This window comes from Mesoplodon mirus (assembly GCF_964341445.2).
Source record: "Mesoplodon mirus genome assembly, chromosome: 10".
In the NCBI taxonomy this organism is placed as follows: domain Eukaryota; kingdom Metazoa; phylum Chordata; class Mammalia; order Artiodactyla; family Ziphiidae; genus Mesoplodon; species Mesoplodon mirus.
In genome coordinates, this window is record NC_138986.1 from 93771272 (window position 1) to 93776476 (window position 5205).

Sequence of the window (5205 nt, forward strand, 5' to 3'; positions counted from 1 at the left end):
GTGTATATGTATAACTGATTCACTTTGTTATAAAGCAGAAACTAACACACCATTGTAAAGCAATTATACTCCAATAGAGATGTTAAAAAAAACCCTAATATGCTGTAAAGTTCTCTGATGGATAATGATCACAAACAACAACTCTGCACAAACAAAAATGATATAGCATGAAAGCTTACAAACAAGCTGAGGTAGAGTTTTGGCTTATAGTGTTTTTGTTATTTTTCTGAAGTAGAAATACCACCTTTCCAATAACTTTGAAGGTAAATCTTAAGTTGCTGATAAGTACACTATGATAAATACTTTCAAGGAAGAAAAATTCAGAGGCAAGAAGGAAAAGGGCATCTTTGGGGGTTGCTCACTAGCCCACCAACCTCTGAGCACTGACGTGAGTCCTTTCATGGCCATAATCTTTCCTCATCATCTGGTCTCCACCATCACAGCCAAGTATGTCTCCCAGCCTTACTCTATTAGATGTTAGAATCTTTATTTTGATGCATTTTATCTGTTAAAATTTCTAACATTTATTTTCAAGGTAATCTCATTATATGTTCAAGGTTTGATTTTAGTGGAATAACAAGTGCATGTATCAAACTGCTCTCCAGATATTTAATTTGAGGATTGTAGAAAATCATTATGTATTATTGCTGTGTCGAACCTATTTTATTTCCTTTCTCACATCCCTTTCTGTCTTTCTGAGGCCCAAGCACATACTGAAGATACTCAACTCATTTAATATTTCAAAGCAACATTGGGAGAATGATTCTTTCTGCATCTAATAAGGAGGTGTGTCAAGAAGTAAATGTTGTTTTGATGTTGAATCAAACTACTGACAACCTCTATGTCTAGAACAACCAGAGTTCATAAGTCTTTGGTGTCCTGGAGAAAGGAATCCCTAAAAAAAGGAAACGTTTTCCTTATTGACCACAGGGATGTATCCTGAGAGTCTAAAATGTTGACCCTAAGTCTGCTCAGGAGATCAGCACAAATTATTTAAACTTGAAAAGTCACTTTGGACGCCCCATGCAACACCCATCCCACAAACGCCTTATGGCTTGAAGCATATGAGTTGAACAAATATATGAATCATTGTACATTCTTCTGGAATCTCCATATGTTCGACTGGCCAAGAGTAAGATTGTTTTCCACTGGATTGTACCATCTTTCCTTGAATGATTATGCTTGAATTATTAGAGCAAAGCTATAGAGTATTGCAGTATATCTTTTCTAATAGTTCTTAAATATTAGTGAGTTGAATATCTCTTCTCCATGGAAAGAAAGCTTGGTAGTAGTGAAAAACATACAGAAAAAGCATGGTTGGGGACATAAACTAGCCATATGTCTCAGATACAATAAAATATTTTACATTAAAAAATAATACTTCATAATTAAAACATATTTGGTAAAATGATAAGTGCACAGATCATATAGAAAAATGTTTTTTAAAGGGGAATAAATGAAGAAAACTTAAAGAGAGTAATAAAAGAAGAGATTTAAAAGTTGAAAAGATTGAACTACATATTCTCTCAGGTGATCTATAATGACAAGAGAATAGATGGCATTGCTAATGAGAGGGGAAAGGTCCCAGAGTGGAGTGTCAATCACAGCTTAGTCAAAGAGAAGTTCAGAAGTAAAACTTGGCAAATCAGAGGAGGTAAATAGTTCCAGAAACATAAGGCTTTATAGTGAGACAACAGAGGAGAAAAAGATAAAAGTTGCAGAAAAAACAAGCAGGGATATTTACAGATAGAAAATTAGGTATGTAAAGAAGGGAGAGTTGAGGAGGAACTTTGAAAACTGGAAGTGGTTTTACCTGAAGGTTAACAGGAATTCAACAGCCCAGTAAACTGGTCCTTTTATTATAAATTTCCCTTACATCTGAGGTTCTTATCATATGGTGAAGGTAAAAACCAGAATAATATAAATTTAACATCAATGTGCTGACTTGGAGACCAGAGGAAGTCATATTTTCAACTATGAAAAAATGGGAAGTATATGGGACCACAGAATCCTAGGGTTGAAGGCATCTGATGGGTGTCAGTTGCTTGAGTTTCATTTATAAATTATTTTCCAAAAGCTCATTACTTCTAAGGCAGTCCATTCTAGTCAGAATATTCTGTCAGACACGTCTACTTTGTATTGAGTTGGAGTCTCTCCTTGTGCATCCATGACTCATTGGCCTTAACTGTAGGGCCACATGAAAAGACTCAAGTCTTCTACATCAGATCCAGCTACTGTGCTCTTCATCAGGTGGTCTACTTCAGGGTAACATAAAGACGAATCTTCTAACCAGGGTCCACAAGGTATGATTTTAAAACTCTGCTATCAGCATTAGTGTTCTTCTTTGAGCATACTCCACTTAATCTAAAATTCTTAGTATAATCTGATTAGCCTCCTGGCCACTATTATTTTATGAAGGTGATGTCAATCATTGAGTTTTGCAATGAGCCATATCACACTGTTGACACTTACTGAACTGATTCAAGTTAAACACATGCCACTACTAAGCCATCTTTCTTGATCCTGGATATATATGAGTAATTTTGTTCTCTTTCAAGTTTGGGACCTTACGTTTACATCAGATGATACATTATTTTATTGGTCTGTTGTTCTGTTTGTCAGGACATTTTTGGCTCTTCATTCAGTCACTAGATCACATATCTTGCTCAGTACAGTGTCTGAGCCACCACGTCATTTAATAACTTGACATGTCATTGATATAAAAGTGATTGAAACAGGGCAGAAGACAGAGCACACCATCAAAGATGGCACTCAGGTTTGGGTTGGGATTCAAACATTCCTAGGTGTATGATCAACTCAAACACATTTCTTCAGCTTGTCCTCAGTGATAACCTGAGAAAATGTGAAATATTTTGCTACCCCATTTCTCTCATCAGCAAGATCAGTAAGCCCGTATAAAAGTTAAATTAGATAACAGAATATCTTCTTACTGAAATTTTGCATGATCCTAGTGATCATGGCTTTCTTATTTTTTCTCCTCATGTCCTAGGTTATCTTCTTTTAACTATGTGTTTAAAAAATAATGATAAAAGTAATGTGTTCTCATGATAAAATTTAAAGTCACACAACTCTAAAACATAACAGACTTTCATTCTCTCCAGTGCCCATACACAACAACTCCCTAGAAGTAACACTGTTAAGAGTTTGGCATATATATTCTCAAACATATTTCATGTTATATTCATATTCATATAAACAGATAGAGGAATGGTTATACCCTGTATCTGTGAGTCTGGATATAGATAGAACATATATATGTTTATACCATCCATCATACATCTACTGTTTATGAATACACCCACTTAACTACCCAACGCTTTCATCCTGTTCAGCTAATGGCCTTTTTTACTCTAAATACACTGATTTATTTTAATGGAATAATTCAAGTTACATTGTAATTTACATCAAGTGTAGATAACTTCTATTTGCTTTTCCAGATTTATTTGCCACCCTTCTTCATCTTCTCCTGTGCCCTGGGAGGCTGGCATGCATGGACCACATCAACAGGCTCCCTTACCCTTTGACTTTCAGTTCGGTTGAACCACAAGAAAGCACCAGCAACACACTGGAGAGAAGGGGAAGAGTCACCCTTGACTCTCTTAAGGTTTGTCTTGCACTGGCTACCTCCCTCGACCAAAGGTCCTAGCTCCTGTGAAGGTGGCCCTCTCTTCTTGTCTTCTGGAGACCCTCTGTCTCTTTCCCCTTTAGGCACAGAGATGATAACTGCTCCTGTTGTTTCTAGCACCATTTCCCCTATACCTTGCTAACACCTTGCCAATACATATTTAAACTGTTCCTTCATCAAACTGAATGGGCGATCTGTTTCTGACAAGAATTCTGATAGATATATTTATTGACGATTTTTAGATTCTTTACAATATTTTACTGCTTCAAAAAATTTCAATGACCTATGTTTTACACATATCTGTGCACAATTTAGTTAGTGTAGGAAATGTTCTAAAAGAGGTATTTATGAGCCTCTATTTTTTTTACAATTTCCAGATATTTCCAAATTTACCATAAAAAAGGTATACATTTGGACTTACAATGATACCGTGTGAGAATCTGTGGGAGTGTAAACTGAGTTCCCTGTACAGTATGCAATCCATCTGAAGTATTTCATAATTCATTCTAGAATTTTCCTTTAGTTTGAAGTAAAAATCACTAATTACTGTTTTCAGAAACCATTTCTGATGTTTTAGGAAACAACTGGAAAACTCTATTTCTCAGCATTCATTTCTCTCTCCTCTTCCCAGGATCCTTCCACAATATCTGATAGTAGGTTTGACTTCATGCCTGAATCCCTTAGTCTGGGGCTGGAACCCACCTGCAGCATTAATGAAAAAACTGGAGTGTTTACCAAACCTCTTTAACTTGGAGGGATTCAACTTCAAACGCAGTCTTTCTTTCACTAGGAAGCTGTTAATATCCTTGTTCAAGACTTTCAATTCTAGTTATCATTTTCCCTCTGGGCTCCTTGGAGCCTCCCAGCCCATAAGTCCATCAAGGATGGGTGGAGAGTTTGAATGAAGACTTTTTGGGTATTCTGTCTGTGGCCCTGCCTTCTGAGATACTGCCTTCCTAGTTTTCCAGGCTTGGTGACAGTCCTGAAATCCAATAAGTTATGACTTTGTACTTGAGTATTATCTTTGGCTTGCTGTGGGGACTGGGGAGTGCCCCAAGGAAAAATCAATATGGATCCTTCAAGGGTCATATGCTCTCTAGCTCCTGCGAACATTAAGTTCTTTAAACAGTTCCTTTTGAATATTTTGTTCAGAGTTTATTAGTAGTAGTATAGTAAGCCACTCTACCATTACCAGAAACCAGAACTTGGTATATGACCTTTTAACTTTTAGGAGTCAAGTAAAAGCCTGGGTGTTTATATGCAACTATTTTTCCTAAATTTTAATATGTGAGGAAACCAATGATACTCAAGAGTTAAAACTTTGAGATAAGAGGGTTCCTATTTTACCATCTGTGACAATAATGGAAATTCAAGGCTTAAAACCCAGAACATTTTGTTACTAAGTGTATATATTAGTCTTAGAATTACAATAAACTTTAAATTTTATTTTATCATTCCAGTTTCTCTCAGAAATTCTTACATTAAACAAAAAATATTGTAATAGCTTTATAGAAGTTAATTGAATGGTTTCAGAAATGACCAAAACCTTACACTCTGGT